Genomic DNA, 19800 nt, shown 5'->3' with positions numbered 1-19800 from the left:
CCATAACAACTATTTACTGAGCTCCCTCTACATATGAGGCAGTGTTCTAAGTGCTGTGGTCCTGACAGTTTAAATAAAAAACAAAGCAAAACAGAAAAAAAAAATCTGTCCTCCTTCAGCTTACATGCTAACAGTGATCACCATTTGGTTTGAAAACTTTACATATTTATTTTAAAATTTAAATTTTTATTGGCCACTTTTGTTTTTCTAATTTCTATGGAAGATATTCAATTATAATACTATCTTCAGACTTCATTTAAAATTTTGCAGGCTATTGATAACTTTAACAAGGGCTAAGCTAGTATTCAGATACACAGGTCCAGAAATTGTGACTTATTCACTAACACTAAGAGATGATGTTCAGCTTGTAGAGTTTGTCTGCATAGAAGGAACTAATTGAAGATAGGTTGTTTGAGAAATTTAAAGTAAGATATTGGCTATTATTTGTGGTTATTTTCATAGCACTTTTATGAGTAGTTATAAATAACTCTGCAGACATTTCTTTAAAGTTCAAAAATTTAAATATACTTAATAAGGATAAAAATATACTTAAATTTTTTTTTATTTTTGATTTTTAAATCATTTTCTCAGAGACAGGGTCTCACTCTATCACCCAGGCAGTGATGCGATCATAACTCACTGCAGTCTTAACCTCCAGGGCTCAAGCATTCTGCTTGCCTCAGCCTCTTGCATAGATAGGACTACAGGTGCATACCACCACATATTGCTTTTTTTTTTTTTTTTTAATGACACAGGGTCTCAGTATGTTGCCCAGACTTGTCTCAAAATGCTGGTCTCTAGCAATCCTTCCACCTCACCTTCCCAAAGTGCTAGGATTTAAGGTATAAATAACTGTGCTGGACCATGAAACCTTCTTGATTTTTTATTTTTCCTTTATTTAGATATCACATAGACTACAGTATAGTGATCCCAGTAGGTTACAACACTATTGAGAAGATTATAACTCATGCAATTTGGGTCATCATTTGTGAGGCCTGAACTTTGAAGATATTATTTTGCCTTAGCAAAATGTAGGCTGATGTAAATGTAAGAAAAACAAGGATTCTTCACACAGACATCTGTAAATAATTATTTTGGCTTCATTTTAATTGCTAATATATTTTATTTTAGGGTTACTTTCATATGGTTTGGATGTTTGTTCTCTCCCAATCTCATGTTGAAATGTCACTCCCAAAGTTGGAGGTGAGACCTTGTGGGAGGTGATTGGATCCTGAAGGCAGATCTCTCATGAATAGTTTAGCACCTTCCTCTTTGTAATAAGTGAGTTCTCACTCAGTTTATGCACAATCTGGTCGATTACAAGAGTCTGGGACCTCCTCCTTTCTCTCTTGTTCCTGCTTTTGCCATGTGATGTGCTTACTCCTGCTTTGCCTTCTGCCATGAGTAAAAATCTCCTTGAGGCCTCACCAGAAGCAAAGCGGGTGCCAGTGCAATGTTCCTTGTAAAGCCCACTGAACTGTGAACCAAATAAACCTCCTTTCTTTTATCTAGTTTCAGGTATTCTTTTATAGCAACACAAAATAAACTCACACACACTTATTTGACTTCAGTTTTAGAGACAGGATTTTCTTCCTTTGTCTTCAGTTTTTAGTGACCAACTACAAATGATTATCTTGAATTTGTTAGACAGAAGTAAAAGTAATAAGGAAAATAAATTTTAAAATGTTGTGGTAGAGTAATATTTCTTCTCTTTCCAAATTCTAGTCTCAGATCATAGAGAAAAGAATATCAGTGAATAGTTTTAGATTCTTAAAGGTAGAGATAAAAAGGAGCTCTACTTTCCTGGCAACTTCAATTTGTTGCTCCCTAAACACTGGAATGGGAAATTCATTGGTCATTCTTACAATCAGGGTTTCTGGTATTTTTCCTCAAAAGCGAGATATAGGCTCCTCCACCACTAAACTCAGGACACTCTAAGATGGTGATGGGTGTGTTTTCTGTTTTCTTGGGACAAATTGACTTTGCTTCATTATTTCCTATTTGGGGTGGGGAACCAGGGGTGAGTCAGCTCACATTTCTGCCCAGTTGCTCTTCAAATCAAGGAATAGGGGATTGAAGACACACATTTTGGTCTTAGGGGCAAGTTTCATTTCTTGACTTAGACTACTAACAAATTGCACAAATGCATTACTTATGTCTTCAATAGTTTGGTAATGGCCTTTGGTATTGATTTTTCTAATCAGATTAGGTCTAGTAGAAGTGAGGCTAGGTTTTGACTTGTGAATAGTCTTGAGTGTGGGGTTGTGCAGTAAATTGTGGCTGGGTAAAATCCTAGTATGTTAGAGAAGTTAAATGTTTGTGATGGGCATTTAAGTTTAAAGCTATTAGTTATAAAATTAAGTTCTACTGCTAGTGAAAAGCCTAAGATGGTTATGCCAAGGGCTGTAAGTTTTAGGTGGAGTGTCATAGTTGTTTGGGGGGATGATATAGGAATAATATTGTTAGTGATGAAAAATCTGGTGAAGATACTTTGTCTAGATTTTTCTTGTTATTACAATGGGCATGACCCTTTTCAACATCTTTAAATGGTGGTACTGAAAATGGAAGTTAGTAAAATATTACCTCTTTAATCACAGTTTGGGGCAGTGACTCTTTTCCTTAACTCTTTTGAAATGTTAGAATATTATGGGAGAAGGCATAAATATTAGTTCTTTTTTCTTGCCTCCAACCCCAGAATAATGGAGTGTGCATGAATAAGAGTTATTAAAATAGGCTGACTTTCGGAACAAAGTAGCAGATTATGAAAATCATGGAATTGTTTAATGATTAAAACTAATAGAGGCCTTATAAGTTAGATATTCAATATTCAGAATAAAAAATCTATTTTGGCTCAGCAGGCTACAAACCCCCTAAAGAATGGAAGTGTGCCTGGTTTTAGCAAAATGGTAGAACAGAAATAATGTGAAGGATGAATTGTGGGCAGGAGAAGCTTCTTTGGAGAATTTTGACTGAAATTGCTTCTTACTTCCATATAAATTGTTATGGCAAATGATGATCAGACAATAGGACTAAGGTAAATTAAAATCTGAAGATTATTATATAGACAAGCTAAGCAAGCTAAAGTAAATTTAAGCTAATATTTTGATAAATTTTAATAGTTACACTGTATTTTAGGCATTATTAGAGTTAGACAATGAGGGCGTTGGAGACAACAGGAGTTTTCCATGTCCCCTTCCCATTAACATGATCTCGTGTCAGACTGTTACTTGTTTTAAGCTTTAATGACAGTTACAGATTTTAGAAATGTAAACACTGGATTCATACAAGTGGAGAATTTTATCAATTGATAACATGAGATAAGTGCCCTTTAGATACAGATAATAGTTAATATTCTTGGTTGACATAAAGGAAATAGTTACTTGAATCATCACTATTCCAAAGGTTAATACTGGAACATTCTGCATCTAGGAAAATTAGAAGAGATAAAATGGGATGAATTAAAACAACAACAAAAGGAAATCAACTTTAGTGTGCCAACAGACCAAGAGCAGTAAGAAGTGAAAGAAAAATAAAGAAGAATGAAATAGTTGAGATAAAGTTAGAAATTATTTTAGGAGAAGCCAGAGGCTAAATTTTAGAACTAGCAACCAGCAAAATAGATATTCTGAACCCTTAAAGATGGTCCTGAAAGAGGTATTTATTTTAGCTATTAGGAGATTAGGAAACTATAAAAGAATATATGGTGTTCAGAAATCGCCAAGAAAAAATAAATGTAAGATCTCAGAACAGATATAATTCATCTAGAAGACGGAACCTAGAATCAGAAAATTATTTTAAAGTAGCCAACAGTGTGGACTAGAGATGTTGGCATGTAAGATCTAGGAATGTTATTAAGAAATATTTTCCAGGCTGGGCGCGGTGGCTCAAGCCTGTAATCCCAGCACTTTGGGAGGCCGAGATGGGCGGATCACGAGGTCAGGAGATCAAGACCATCCTGGCTAACACGGTGAAACCCCGTCTCTACTAAAAAATACAAAAATCTAGCCGGGCGAGGTGGCGGGCGCCTGTAGTCCCAGTTACTCAGGAGGCTGAGGCGGGAGAATGGCGTAAACCCGGGAGGCGGAGCTTGCAGTGAGCTGAGATCCGGCCATTGCACTCCAGCCCAGGCGACAGAGCAAGACTACGTCTCAAAAAAAAAAAAAAAAAAAAGAAATATTTTCCAGAGTAATTCAGAATACTTAAAGCAGTATTAGTTAGATGTTAAAACATGTATGAGAGATAAGGAAAGTAAACGTACTAAACCAAATTTAAGAGCAAACCTGTTTACACACTCAAAATCTCATGGAAAGTAACAGAAATAATAAATCCCACAAAAAGATGCCAAGAAGAAAAACAATTAACTAGATTTACTATTTTACTATTTTTTTTAAAGACAGAGTCTCACTCTGTCTCCCAGACTGCAGTGCAGTAGAGCGATCTTGGCTCACTGAAACCCCTGCCTCCTGGGCTCAAGCGATTCTCCTATCTCAGCCTCCCAAGTAGCCAGGATTACAAGTGTACATCACCATGCCAGGCTAATTCTTATATTTTTAGTAGAGACAGGGTTTCACCATGTTGCCCAGGTTGGATTCAAACTCCTGACCTCAGGTTATCTGCCTGCCTCGGCCTCCCAAAGTGCTGGGATTATAGGCGTGAGCCACTGCACCCACCATTGGATTTACGTTTGTTCAACAATGAATAATAGAAAAGACATGTTATGGATACTATTCCTAGTGAGGGAGAAATTAAGTGAGCAGAAATTTTTTGAGAACGTCATTTTTTAAATAAACAATAAATTCAATGAGTTCAGGGCCTTCATTTTGCATGAGGCCACAAAGTGAAAAGACAGTAAGAAAAGCACAATAGAAAGACCTGCTTTGAGGCTCAGAGAAAAAGAACAAAAAGAAAATTCCTATAATGTGGGAACAGTGATAGCATTATATATGGTTAAGGAGAAAAGCAGTCAAGCTAAGAAGGTTAAACGTGTTTTAATGCCATTTCCAACTGTTTTCAAGTCATGGGAAAAACTTGAGAATCGAAAATCTAGAGGTATAAGATCATTTGAAAGATGAAAAGAAAAATTAAATGGGGAATGGTGAGGCTTCAAAACAAAATAGGACACTACTTATTGGCCTTTATGAGAAATACGAGGATTCAGGCTTTATAGAAGCACTGAAACACTAAAGACTGAAGTTTATCTAAGAGCTATTGTTAGTTCGTTTGCTTGTTTTTTGTATTTTTTTGACCTCCACGCCTGTTTTTATACAGAAATACTTTTAATGTTTTATTTTGTTTTCACAATTGTTATTTAAAATATAAGGTTATAAGTTCAAAATTGTTATTTGGAACCCTTGATGTTTATTAAATGTTAAGTTGATCTTGCAAAATAATCTCATTGATTGCCCTAAAATACTCTTGCCAATCATTTCTAGGATTCTCAGAATAATTTTTTTTTGTCACAGACTAAAATATTTTTAAGCCATTTTTAATATTTTAAATACATTTAATAGATAAGTACTCTCTTTTGTAAAATAGTTCAATAATCTGATTTAATAGACAAAATAATTCTAAATACCAAATAACTATTAAATTCAACAGATTAAAATGGCCATTCATAGAAATTTATAACTTAGCCTAAAACATTCACAAGTTTTAATGAATTGTTCAGTGCATTCTACACTTGAGTTGTAAGGCTGTTATTGTAATAGCTTGTGTTCTTATATTTTTTAATACATAAACCACCTAATAGTCACAGAACCTTTATTAATACCATGAATTAAAACCATGCTTGTTATTTTCTTAAGCTTCCTCTTGGATTATAGAGTAGAGGAAAGCCACCATTGAAAGGTATGAAATACGGTTTTTGGTTTGGTTTTGTTTATGGTGCCTCTCTTGCCCCAAGCTTGCACAGTGCCACACACAGATAATTCCCCTGAACCCACTGTTTCTATACTGAAAAAAGTGAGTTGGAGGCAGACTTTCAGTTTTGCCACCATTTTGGGAACCCTCACAAGAGGTTCACTCTTGTTTTCTTCCACAGTGAACACTGGAACCGCCGGCAGGGCTAGGCCACCTGGGATCAATTAGAAACAGGTGGATTTTAGTGGTTGTTCTGCATTCTGGCCAAAAAAGACACTACACATCATGGTGCCTTCAAGTAGGCAACATCATGCTGCAGGAAACACTGCCCATGTGTTTTTCAGGCTTGAATCCCTAGTCAGCTAGTCAGCTTCCCCACACAATCCATGTGCTTTTGATAGTTCTTCCCCAGGTCAAGAGACAACTATAGGTCGGCAATTACCCATAGAGAGAACATCTTCTGCCCAAGACTGCTGGCAAATACATGTTCCATCTAAGCTCCAGTGCTCAGGTTACATCTTCCACGAATCAAAAAGCAATGGCAGGTCAGCAGTTACCCAAGGAGGTCCTAAATAATACCCGCAATCTCTTCCTTATTGTATTCTCTTCCTTTTCTTTCCTCTTCCCCCGTCCCCTACCCTCCCCTCTCCTTCTCCCTTCTCCCTCCCCTTCCCTCCCTTCACCTCCTACCCTCCCCACAACCCTCCCACCCTCCCCCCTCCCCTCCCCTCTCTCCTCCCTCCCCTCCCCTTTCTTTCCCTTTCCATTTTCTCTTCATTTTTTCTTCCCTTTCATTAACTTTCTTCTCTCCCTCTCCTTTTTTTCCTTTCCTTTTTAAAACAGTCAAACACAGGGAGTATTCAATTTACTGAAAAATGTGTTGTGCCATGAATGATTTATATAAAGCATCCGAGAATCTATTCTGCAACAAATCCATTAAAATTAATTATGTTCACCAATTGTTGACAAGTTAAAGTTTTACAGAGTCATTGCTAACAGAATGGATAAAATTTTCATTTGTCTAGAAGAATGATGAACATTCTCTGCTCTCATCTCAACACACTGTTCTGTCAGGGTACTAGAAGAACAGAGATTTCCACAGAGAATAGAGATACAATAGGCTCAGTATAAAAAAGAAAAAAACATTTGAAATTTGAAGGCTGTTTCAAGTAATAAGCAACATCTTTATACAAATAAACTTCACTCGAGGTAAATGAAATAAAATAAAGATGCAGAAATAATCATATGTGACCAGAAGGCTAAAGAAGTAATTGTATTACAAACTAGCACATGGAAAAAATAAATCTTTTAAAAACCGAGATACAAGAGGACATGGTTAGTAAAAACACCAAGTTCTAGCCACATTGGATGAGAATAAGATAACTTCCTTGGAGAGGTAGAACTGGATACTTTAATAACACATTGGATATCCAATATAATGTTTAGAAAAAGTCAATATACACTTCATACAATTATTATTATATGAACAGGATTAATCATCTTTATAATTTCTAGTGATGAAGCAGCCCAATGGGTGTTTGTATATATAGTTAACAATATTAATATAAAATTAGCTATTTTAACAAAAGCGTTAATTGTAAAATAGGAAAAACCAGGAAAGCTAATTACTGTCGGATTTCATCTGTGTAAATTCTGTCAGTCAGTCTCAGTCTATAACACATTTTCTCTCCTATTTATCTAAATATAATTACTTTTTATGGGGTCTGGAAAATATTTTCAATGATCTTTTTACGAATTCCTCCTATTTCAAGATAGACTGGGCTCGTGATATTAAGCAGGTGCCAGCATTTTTTGAATTAAATTGTGGAGCTTACTGAAGAAGTGAGATACCTGACCTTTTGATTTGAGTCAAGCATGGACTGCTTGCTACTCACCAAACCTTTTTGGGTTTTGTTTATTTTTAGTGATAAAAATTCTGAAACAACTCCAGAGGGCTGATTTTCAATGTTGTTTTAGCTCTCAACAAATTGATTTCATACAAGTTTCACTAACTCTTTCATCACTGTTTTCTAGATTGTCTGAATTTTATGCTGCAAATCTTGAAGGACTCTCTGTGAGGAGTCTGTTATTTAGTTATCTAGTTACCACAGACTCTCTTACTTTCTGTCTTCTCTAAACCAGTTCACAGACCGTAAAGGGAATACCAAAACTTGGTATGAGTAGTGACTAAGTAGCATAGCCTTTATTCTCAGTCTCCCTTTGTAAGTATCTGATACCAAACTTTTTCCCAGAATTTATTTGTAATTAGATTCCCCAATTCTATGAATACTCTATTACAGATGTTAGATATCTGGTATTTTACAATCAGGGCATTAAAACCACTGGCAATGCTGAAAATTCAGTAGCTGATTTTGGCAACGTGAATGTTTTAGTCTCTCCCTGGATTGCAGAAATCTTAGATGACTAAGTAACAAAAGACAGGATATTCACATCTGAGGGATACATTCACTGTACTTGCCCATGTCTCTTTCCATGAAAGATAGTATGAACATTTGCTCTTTTGTTTTACATTCTTTAAAACTACTACCTGTCTTCTGATATACATATATTTGGCTGTAAATTTTCTAAAGTCAGTGGAAGTTTTCCAAAGTCAGTGGGCATGTGAATTAATATTCAAGGTATAAGCAATAATCACACCAGCTGTGGTATTTTATAATGCTATACATTCTACCATCTTCTCATGCTGCAATGGAGGAATCCTAACTTCCAGCTCCCATGAAATGATAATATAGTCAATAAGAATCTATTGCTAGTAAATATCCTTCAAAGCATTACTATATATTTTAGGCAGGATTGCTTTTAAAAGAGAAACTCATTTCAAATTAGCTCAAAAGGCAAGTTATTTTTATTCATGTGTGTATATGTGTATATAAATATATACAAAGGATGTATACATAATAAATGGTATTAATACAGTTAAATTACTTTTAGCTGATTTAACAAAAACTATCTTATTTCTCACAAAACCATGTTTCTGTGCTCATTTTACAGTTGTGCTGAGAGCCAGAGATTTAAGTAATTTTCTTGTAACAGCCAAAAACTAGTTGGCAGAAGTGTGTGTGTGCCTATAATCACAATGCATTTGGAGAATGCCATAGAATAAGATTACAATAAATATACTTTATCTCCACTGGAAGAAGTTTATCCTCAAGCAGCTCATCTTTTGAGAATCTCATGGTCACATCTGCTTCTATGCTCTTGTCTCTACTCTCCTTGTTCCTCTCTCCCAAATCTATCATCTCTGTTTCATTCTACCTTTCCTAAATTCCTCTCGGTAGACAAGCTTCCCTTGGTAAAAAAAAAAAAAAAAAAAAAAAAAAAAAAAAAAAAATTCTGCAGTTTGACTTTTGTCTGTGTCTGACTTTATTAAACTAGCTTGTATATCTCATTTGCAAATTACTAAAATATAACTTGATCATTTGAATTAGGTTCAGAGGGTGGTTGCTTACATATGTGAATTTTTGGTTCTATGAAAGTGGTGAAGAGGTCAATTTAAAAACTTTTGTTAAGCTTTGAGTTTTGACATAGCTTTTCATATATTTTTGACCTGTAATATAGTGAAAACCTTAAATGAAATAGTCAAATATCTTTATCTAAACAATTTGTATCAAATGTTTTAAAATGTTATAAATCTCATATTTTCTCTATCAATTATCTCAACATTTATAGGCAGACAATGGTAAATGCTATATTTATTTTATTTCTCACTCTAGTGTTATTAGTCATCTCATGCTAATGTTTCTCTTCCAACTTCCCTAGAAACACTATTATTTTTCTTCAAAGTATATCAGTATCTATACTTCCTTCATCTATCCTGTGTAGTGTTTGAAATGGAATAGGTATTACGTTGACACCCTTGTCTGTTCTGCTATATTCAATTTTGCAGTAGTCAGAAATTTCTTAGAAAAATCTGTCATTACTCTGAATTTATTTCACATAAAAACTCAAGAAAAGTTCAAACTGTTTATTTCAAAGACAGACACTCTAAATTAGGACTGGGATATACATGTTCTCTTTTATTCAATATTCTGCTGGCATATGCTATGACAAGTAAATTTCCATTTTGAGGTTGATATTAAGCAGCTTCTAAGCAAGTAGCAGTAGTATTAGCAGCATAAGGAAAATGCAATGATCCCATTATCAATCCCTGTGCTTCTAGTTTATTCTCTACCAAAATCAATCATTTTAACTGTTGATACATAATCTTCCCAAATTTCCGTTTCACCATGTCATAGTACTGGCCAAAACACTTCGGTTTTCAAAATTCATTTTCTCAAAGAAAAATAATAATTTGCTTTGTAGGTTTTTCAGTGTCAGTTTTCAAACTACCATTTCACCTTCATATATTAATATTCTAATATAAATGTTTTCAATAGTAACTAAAGTGTTCTACTTGAAAACCTCACACTGATTTTTTCTGACTTTACACCACTCCCTAAAATAATATCACTTGAGATGGTTTTCTGAAAGTCAAATCTTTTCTATTTCCAGATGGGAATTTCAGGAAATTTCAGAACACTTGTCTTTTTCTAAGTTCTCCTCTCCTGAGACATCTGAAGCTGATTTTGTCATAAATTATAAAACCTCTATTAACTTGTGTGTTAAATAATGATACTGTTCAACATCTTTGTCTTAAAATGTCTCTTGCTTATGATGTAGGATTTGTGTGATTTAGTGTATATGCTGCTAAATTATTAATGTTAAGTATTTGAGGACACTCAAGCTTCAGTAAATCCATTGAAACCCAATTATGCTGCAGTTATTAATGAGGTTACAACAGGTCAAAAACTCAGAAGATACAAATTAAGGGGCTAAACAGGTAATTGTAAATTTTTTCAAAGTATTTTTCTTTTTAGTGTATTTCTCATCCTATATTATATACATACACTTATTGTATATGTAATACAATTTATTATACACAATAGGTATTAGGTATACACTTAATACTTACTATATGTTACACACTTATTGTGGTTTTTTAAATACAGAAAATAAAATTAATAAAATTTAATTATTTTGCTTGAGAAAATATTGATTGTGACCAACACTAATTTGGAAAAGAAAGAAAAAAGAAATGCACAGGTTTTAGCCATCAATAGGCACAGACTTTGATATCATTCAGGTTTCATGAAAAGAACACATTATTTTAGGTCAAGTTGCTTATTGTCTGTTTCTCAAGCATCACAGAACACCAGTGAAGCATGACTTTCAGGCAGTGCTCTGGCAGCTATACTAACGTCACGCTAGGTCAATCTACAATCCTACTTCATCTGTCAAAATTACCTTGACCTTTTCCCAATAAAATGTCATGATCTTTCAATCTAAAATACTTCTTAATCTACTTATAGTGTAATGTAATACATATATAATGTGTTGTGTGTATATGTACATACATTATATCTATATCTATATCTATATATAGACTGAGTTTCACTCTTGTCATCCAGGCTGGAGTGCAGTGGTGTGACCTTGGCTCACTGCGACCTCCGCCTCCCAGGTTCAAGCTATTCTCCTGCCTCAACCTCCCTAGTAGCTGAGATTACAAGCGTGTGCCACCACACCTGGCTAATTTTTGCTTTTTTAGTAGAGATGGGGTTTCACCAAATTGGCCAGGTTGGTCTCAAACTCCTGACCTCAGGTGATCTGCCCGCCTCAGCCTCCCGTAGTGCTGGGATTACAGCTGTGAGCCATCGCGCCCCACCAATATGTATACATTTTTTATTTCTACATATATATTATACTTTGAAGATTGGCATCTTGCCAAGAGTTGGTACGAGAAGAGTTTGGAATCTCTCTTTTACTGCCTCTACAGTATTAGAAAATTATTCTGTATTTCTCTTCTTTTCTCCCAAATATAAAAGTGTAGGATTTAACATTTTGCTTTTTGTTTTCTCCAACTTTTAAGTTCAGGACTATATGCACAGGTTTGTTATATAGGTAAATGTGTTCCATGGTGGTTTGCTGCACAGATCATCCCATTTCCTAGGTATTAATCCCAGCTTCCATGAGCTATTCTTCCTGATGTTTTCCCTCCCTGCCCCCACTTCCAGTATGTACTAGTTGTACTTCTATATGAGGCATAATGAATACACGTGAGGGAAAGGCAGGGTTTCTACCTTAAAGGTCTTAAACTCTAATAAAAGAATCCAATGGTTAATCAAAAACCTCAGTGTCTTATATGCAACTAGAAAACGAAATATAAAACCATAGATTTTTGCGCCACTCAGTCTCATAAGTTTGCAGTTGGAGGTTGGGTGTGTGTGCAAATAAAAACAGCAAAAAATAATGGTAATTAGCCTTCATTGCATATTTACTATAGGACAGAGTACATTATTCAATTTGATCCACAAAACAAAATGTTAGGTAAATTGGCATTATAATTCAGTTATTGAAGGCTTAGACAACTTCAAATATTTGGTTGAGAGCTTGTTATGTTTAGCTATTACAGTATGTCCTATCCCACCAAAGTTATAAATTATCTTTAAGCTGAAGTCAGAAGGATAAATCCAAGATAGGAAAAACAAAAGATGGAGCAGGAGAAGACTCTATGCAAAAATAATGTTATGCTCAAAGACCAGAAGTAAGGGTAACATAATACATTCCAAAACGTGTTTCAGGATCAGCTGTATGAAGATTAGAGTGAGAAATAGCCTAGTTCTTAGGCATCACATTATAACATTTTAATTTTCAATACAAAATTTTAAAAGCAGTGACATTCATAAGGAGCTATTAAAGGTTTTAAGACAAGTTTGTATTATATGGCTTGTGTATAGAATGATCATTCTACTGGCAATGTGAAAAATATATTTTAGAAACTTCCAATTCTAATGACAGTAGCTCAAATTACTTAGATCAAACCTGAAGTTTTAAAAAAAAGTATTCCTGAGAAATTTTAAAACAAATAGCCTAAAATATTGAAGAGATTTAAACGATTGGAAATATTCATACAAAGCTATGGATAAAAGCCTGAATTCACGAAGTTAAGTAGAATATTAAGGCATCACATTTTTTTTTAAATTGAATGGCATCTTTATGTTACCATACACTAAGAGTTAAGATTCAAAAAGTTTCAGAGTTAGGAGGAAAAAGTCAAAACCAGAAAACTTCCCCAAATAGGGAGTCTATAGCCATATTATGCAGATATCTCAAATCTCTACACACCCTCTGGATAATAGCAAAGCAGAAATAGATCATCCTACCCTACCCACAATCAAACTGAGTTGCTGCTGATTAGAACAGAACAACCATAACAAATTTAAAAATGGGAGAAACTTCTCATAAAGTATTACTACATATTACGAAAGTACAAATTCCTACTCTTGATACACAAGACCTGCGTTGATCAGGGAATCTCAAGCAAGAAATTTGCATTATATTGGTTTCTGTCTGGGGTGCAAAAGTAGGCAAAGCAACTTGACAGCGTGGTGTTGAGACAATAGTCCTACCCACACTTTGTAATATTTGCGTTATGAAATTATGTAGTAATGTAAAAATAAAACAAGCTATGGGCAATTATAATAACCATTATGAGGCTTTATTGAGAGATTTTTAAGAAGACAAATTAATAGGAATGTACACTATGGTTATGAATTAGAAGAATCAATATGTAATTCTATAATTATATGCACAATTATTAATACATTCAGTGCAGTGTTAATAAAAATTTCAGCATTTTTTTCTTATAAATAAATAAAGTAAAATGTATTTAAAAACATGAAGAAAACCCAAGACATTCTTGATGATAAAGAACACTGTGGAAAAAGAAATTATTCTACCAGATATAGAGATTTACTATACAACAAAATGAGTAATACTCTGTTGTTTGGGCAGAAACATAGATAAATAAATGCATGGAAGAGAAAAGAGTCTCAAAACAAACCTGTGACATATGGTAATTTTATGTATAACAGGCATGTTATTCCAAATCAATGTAGGAAACAGGCTTTTTTCTGTAGTGGAGCCTATTGCTACTACAGTGGCATAACAATTTTATAGATAAAATAAATACCTACTGGCTTTCGGTAGTGTATTAACAAATATAATAGTTGAGAGGAAGATAAATGTACAAAGAAAACTCAAAAACATATTCAAGAAACTAAAAGAAAATAAGGAAAGTAAAGTATGACCCCTATGAAACCAAAGCCTAAAAAAAAAAATCAAGTATTTAGGAATGGTTAACACTGCCAAAATTAAAAAAAAAAAAAAAAAAAAAAAAAACTTTTGGGAACACTAATAAAATATAATCAAACATAATATTGATGAAATCTTTCTTGGTGTAATGGTGAACTTTTTACGGATTTGAGGAAATAACTTATTGTGAAGAAAGGCTAGGGACAAAATATTCAACAAATATTTTGATGGGCTTGGTGTTAAGTATGAGGTCTGGACAGAAAGAGCTTTGAAGTGGGCTTTATTTATCTGTTGCAATGCTTTGAGGAAACTATTATGTCAGTGTGAGATGAATATCATAACAGATTGTCACATCGAAGGTAGAGTAAAGAGCTGATAACAACAGCATCCCCACCTTCCATTTTGCACTAAGAACAAACAAGGAGAATACTTAATGAAACAGGTAAAGATGGTTTTCCTGAGGTTCAGAATTTTCTAAAAAGAAAATTTATTATCTGGGTAGCTAAACTCAACCATGGTACTCTGGCCTCTACCATGGAGAATGCTTTCCCTACTCCAAACTCTACAAATACCAAGCATTAAGCCGTGCTTCTTCTACCTTGAATACCTCACAAGCTAAATATTTGGTACCTTCAGGAATAAACAAGTTGAAAAATAAACATAATAGGCCAGTCGCGGTGGCTCACGCCTGTAATCCCAGCACTTTGGGAGGCTGAGGCGGGCAGATCACCTGAGGTCAGGTGTTTGAGACTAGCCCGACCAACATGGAGAAACCCTGTCTCTACTAAAAATACAAAATCAACCGGGTGTGGTGGCACATGCCTGTAATCCCAGCTACTAGGGAGGCTGAGGCAGGAGAGTCACTTGAACCTGGGAGGCAGAAGTTGCAGTGAGCCGAAATTGTGCTGTTGCACTCCAGCCTGGGCAACAAGAGCAAACCTCCATCTCAAAAAATAAATAAATAAATAAATAAAAAATAAATATAAACATAATAGCATCAAGAATATATAAAAGTGAGTATCTGTAGCAGATTAACCAGGGCACTGTGACAGTGCAAATATATGAAAATATTAACTATAACACCTCAAATGGATGATACGGCGTGATTACATCATGAAGCAGGAAGAACTAGTAATAAAGAAGACTGTGGAAATATTGAAACTGGCCCACTTCTCCCGTAGAATTGATGTTCATGATTTCTTTGGAATAAACGTGGAAATTGACCCTCTCAGTCTTTAGACTTGTGAAAGTTATGATTGTCTTATCTTAGTTACTTTCTCAGGAAAGTAACCTTCAGTCCTCCCAAATAGTATCACAGACCTAAAGTACACCAGATTACTGCATCTGGGTAATGAAAAACCAGACCCCTCACCAGTTATGATTGTCTAACCCACCACCGGCTTCCTGTTTACCAATACCTTTTCCTTATCCCTCCCTAATTCCTGTTTTCCTACATGTGGCTACATTTTTTCCTGCTATGTAAACCCCTGATTCTACTCAGAGAGGTAGATTTGAGACTGGTCTCCCATCTCCTCAACTGCAGCACCCCATTAAAGCCTGCTTCCCTGGCAAAACTTATTGTCCCAGTGGCTGGCTTTCTGCGTGGCAAGCAGTAGGACCTAGACTGAATCTCTGACCCTTGGCTAACAATATTAGGTTAAAAAAAATAGTGAAGTAAATAAATAATTCAATAGATGAGGGAATAACAAAACTAATATTTTTTAATATGAACTGTACTCAAAATTTATTAAACTCTTGCAGAAAGCACATGACAAAGGGATGGCATGAAATAAAATTATTAGATATAAAGATGTATTATTGTTAAGAAAGTCTAGGTGTATAGGAAGAACAGAGAAAATCAAATACTAATATGGAGAATTGCAAAGAATAATAGAAACATAAAAGACTTCTGGTTGAAAGGAATCCCAAAATTTCAAACAGAATAGTTAAAATACAATTCACACATAGTACTATAATAATGTCAGCAAAGAAATAGTTCTTTACAAAAGTTATTGAAGTTTATAATAGATTCTTACAAGGTAAAGAATGTCCAATTAAGATAAATAGTCAAAGAACTGACAAGAAGACTAAAAATAAGCACTATTTTCCAAGTTTTGATAAAAAATAATTTTGAATTACAAATGCATGTCTTACCAATTTATTATTAAAATATGAACACCAAATGCATATGTTCTCCAGCATAAAGTTTTAAAAAGTTTACTAAAGTCTGTCTTTGTAATGATTTCTGGTAGAAATACCAAAAATACAAAAACAAAAACAAAAATAAACTCTTGAAAGAGAAGACTATGTATTTAAATGAGAAATAGAAATAAGTAAATATTTAGTAAAAAGACTGTAATGTTGGATAAACCTCTTAAGAACCAATTAAGTAATGAAGGAAAAATAGTCAGCTAAACAAAGTAGAATTTAAAAGACAAAAACTCCAGGCACAGAAGAGATTAAAATGAAAAGGAATGTTTAGAAGAGTTATACATTAAATTTGGATCTTAATTAGTTAGAGATAACTACTTGAAAAAAATAAAAATAAAAATCATGATTTTTAAACTCTAGTAGATAGACTTTAAATGGTCATTGTGATCCTTTCCTCTGGTGTTCAAATGTATCTGAAATCTCTACCCTTGGGTGTGTCTGGGCCCTTTGACTTGCTTCTGACAAACAAAATAAGGCAAACGTGATGGGATGGCATGCCCATGATTACATCATGTTGTTTAAGACTTTGTCTTGCTAGGAAACTCACTCTAGAGATTCTCCTTGCAGGCTGTATGTTTTAGACTGAATATTTTTGATCCCCTAGAATTTGTATGTGGAATTCCTAACCACCAGTGTGGCTGTATTTGGAGATGAACTGCCTTGCAGAGCTGTGCGGAAGACTCTGCTACCCCTGTGGTCCTTGAGGACAGCAAATCAAATGAAAGACGAGACATCTTTAGCCTTAAGATCTAATGGAATTTGCCTTGCTAGGTTTGGGACTTGGTTGGGAAATATTACCCCCTCTTTCCTTCTGATTTGTCCTTTTTAGGACAGGAATTACTGTTCTCTGCCTGTACCAACACTGTATTTTAGAAGCACATAATTTCTCTGGTTTCATAGGTTTACATTTTAAGAGGAATGTCATCTGAAGATAAATCATAGGTCAAGTCTCATGCATGTCTGATATAGATAAAATGTAGATGAGACCTTAGACTTTAAAGTTGGAAAGTTAATACTAAAATGTGTTGAGACTTGTGGGACTATTTGGATGAAATAAATGTATTTTACATGTAAGAGAAACATAATTTTTGGAGAGTGAGGGGTGTAATGTTATGAACTGAATATATATATCCCTTCAAAATGTATATGTTGAAGCTTTATTAAGCCCTAGTGTGGCTATATTTAGAGGTGAGGGCTCTAGGAAGTAATTAAGATTGAATGAGGTAAAAGGGCATGACCCTAATCTGATAGGACTAATGTTTTCATAAGAAGAGACATCAAAGAACGCTTTCTGTCTCCCCAGTGCAACACTTCCTTGTGCATGTTCAACAAGGAAAGACCAAGTGAGTACACTGAGAGAAAGCAACCATCTTCATGTCAGGAAGTGAGTCCTCACCCTGCCAGATATTGATCTGGGATCTCTACCCTCCAAAGCTTACACATATATATATATATATTTTTTTTTCTGTTGTTTAAGCCATGCAGTCTATAATATTTTGTTATGGTGGTCCCAATAGATTAATAAACTGAATGAAAAAGATAAAAAAGACTAGGTATTCTGAGCAAAGCCCACATGGCAAGGAACTGCAGACAGCTTCCAGGAGGTGACAGCAGTTTAATCCAACAGTCAGAAAGAAGCCAGGGCCCACAGTTTTACTACTGCAAGAAAATGAATTGCACTAGTGAACTAGATGGTTTTGGAAGAAGATTCTTTCTTCATCAAACCTCCAGTTGAAAATACAATTTGGTCATCACTTGGATCACAGTTTTGAGAGATAGTGTCAGAAGACCCAGCAAAGCCATGCCAAAGCATCTGGCCCACAGCAACTAAGAAACAATAATGTGACTTGCAGTAAATGATAATTTTGTGATAATTTATTACATAAGAATTGATAATACTATAATAAAATCTAATTTATTCATGTAATTTAACTCATAAAAATAAATTCATGAATGGTAAATAGAAAATGCAAGCATATTTCTAGAAATAAGTATTAATATGTGACTTACTCTGTTTGTGTGTGCTAAATTTACCAGTATAAAAACATTCCCAAATTAAACTTAAATATATCTACAAAATATACAGTTATATTACATTTAAAATATAACACCAAAACTAGAGATATGAAAGAATGATGTTAGTGAAAATGGTAGAATAGATAGCTCTAAGGTCTTTTCCCTTCAAAGAATAATCCAAAAGTGAGCCTAAAAGTGTCAGAATAAAGTTTGTTATAATTGTGAAGAACAGTCAAAAATTTACAGCAACCAAATGAATGCTGAATCAAGAAAAAGCTTAATATGGAAGAAAAACTTAGGCATTTTACCTGCTTTTTCTCCACCTTCTCTTTTGCTCAGCAATTACCTTGAAGACGATGACAGCATGTTTCCATTGTGGAATGCCAGTCCCTGGTTCTGTACAGCAGAACTTATACTGAAAGAATTGCATTTGTCTGTTCTAGCGTGCCTGGCGACTTCTTGAAGGACTAATGCAAGACAGTCATCTTTGATTATCCTAACTCAGTATTCACTCCAATTATAAAAGTGGCAGGCATTACTTGAAAACATTTTAAGGCAAGCTAATCAACTGCTGTTGCCTGGGGCAAAATATTATAGTTGAGGTACAAAAAATAGTGCACCTAAAGTATAGGAAGAAATCCTAGAAACAAAGAGTTTTTTTGGGAAACTAGCATTCAAAAGTTTGTATGCGGCTGAGGCAGGAGAATGGCGTAAACCCGGGAGGCGGAGCTTGCAGTGAGCTGAGATCTGGCCACTGCACTCCAGTCCGGGCGACAGAGCGAGACTCCGCCTCAAAAAAAAAAAAAAAAAAGTTTGTATGCATACTGGGGAATCTAGAAAGTCACATGCTTGCCCAGGGTAGGAGCTATGATTAGAATATGCATAAAAATACTTACGTTTCATTTCCGGCTATTACATAGATTCAGTGCAAGCAGAAAATAAAGATAAGATATGAAGATACAATTAATAGTCTGGATAAGTGTTAAAGAAATGCCCAGCACAGAATTAATCAGCAAAGACTGGAAGATTTTGTTTACTTCTTTCCTTTTTCTTTTTTCTCTCTCTTTTTTTTCTTTCTTTGGTTCCTGGCAGAGATTCAAGAAAATCTCTGTCAAAACATTAGCTGAACACAAGCTAAAGGAGCATAAATTTCTGGGACCAAACATGAAGGAAAAAACTACAAAAAGAGTTTATAAAGATCACTAAACAAACAAAAAGCTACAGCCCACAGCAAAGATGGGCAATAATATAATATCCAAATTATCACATTATACTATTCAAAATCTCCAGTTTTTAATAAAAAATGCAAAGCATGAGAATAAACAAGAACATATGACCCAGTTAGAGAAAAAATTAATAGAGAATGTACCTTCAAAAAGCAGTCGTTGAACTTTCTAGACAAAGACATTAAATCTGTTATCTTAAATAGGTTTGAGAGTTAAATAAAACCAGAAGATAGTATCAGAAGAAAAGAAAATATAAACGAAATTGTGATAAATACATAAAAAGGGACAACGTAAAAATTTTGGAATTGAATAATAACTAAAATGAACAACTCACTGG

The sequence above is a fragment of the Rhinopithecus roxellana genome, chromosome 18 (genome assembly GCF_007565055.1).
Source record: "Rhinopithecus roxellana isolate Shanxi Qingling chromosome 18, ASM756505v1, whole genome shotgun sequence".
In the NCBI taxonomy this organism is placed as follows: domain Eukaryota; kingdom Metazoa; phylum Chordata; class Mammalia; order Primates; family Cercopithecidae; genus Rhinopithecus; species Rhinopithecus roxellana.
The sequence above is the reverse complement of the archived record's forward strand: the minus strand, read 5'-3'. Positions refer to the sequence as shown.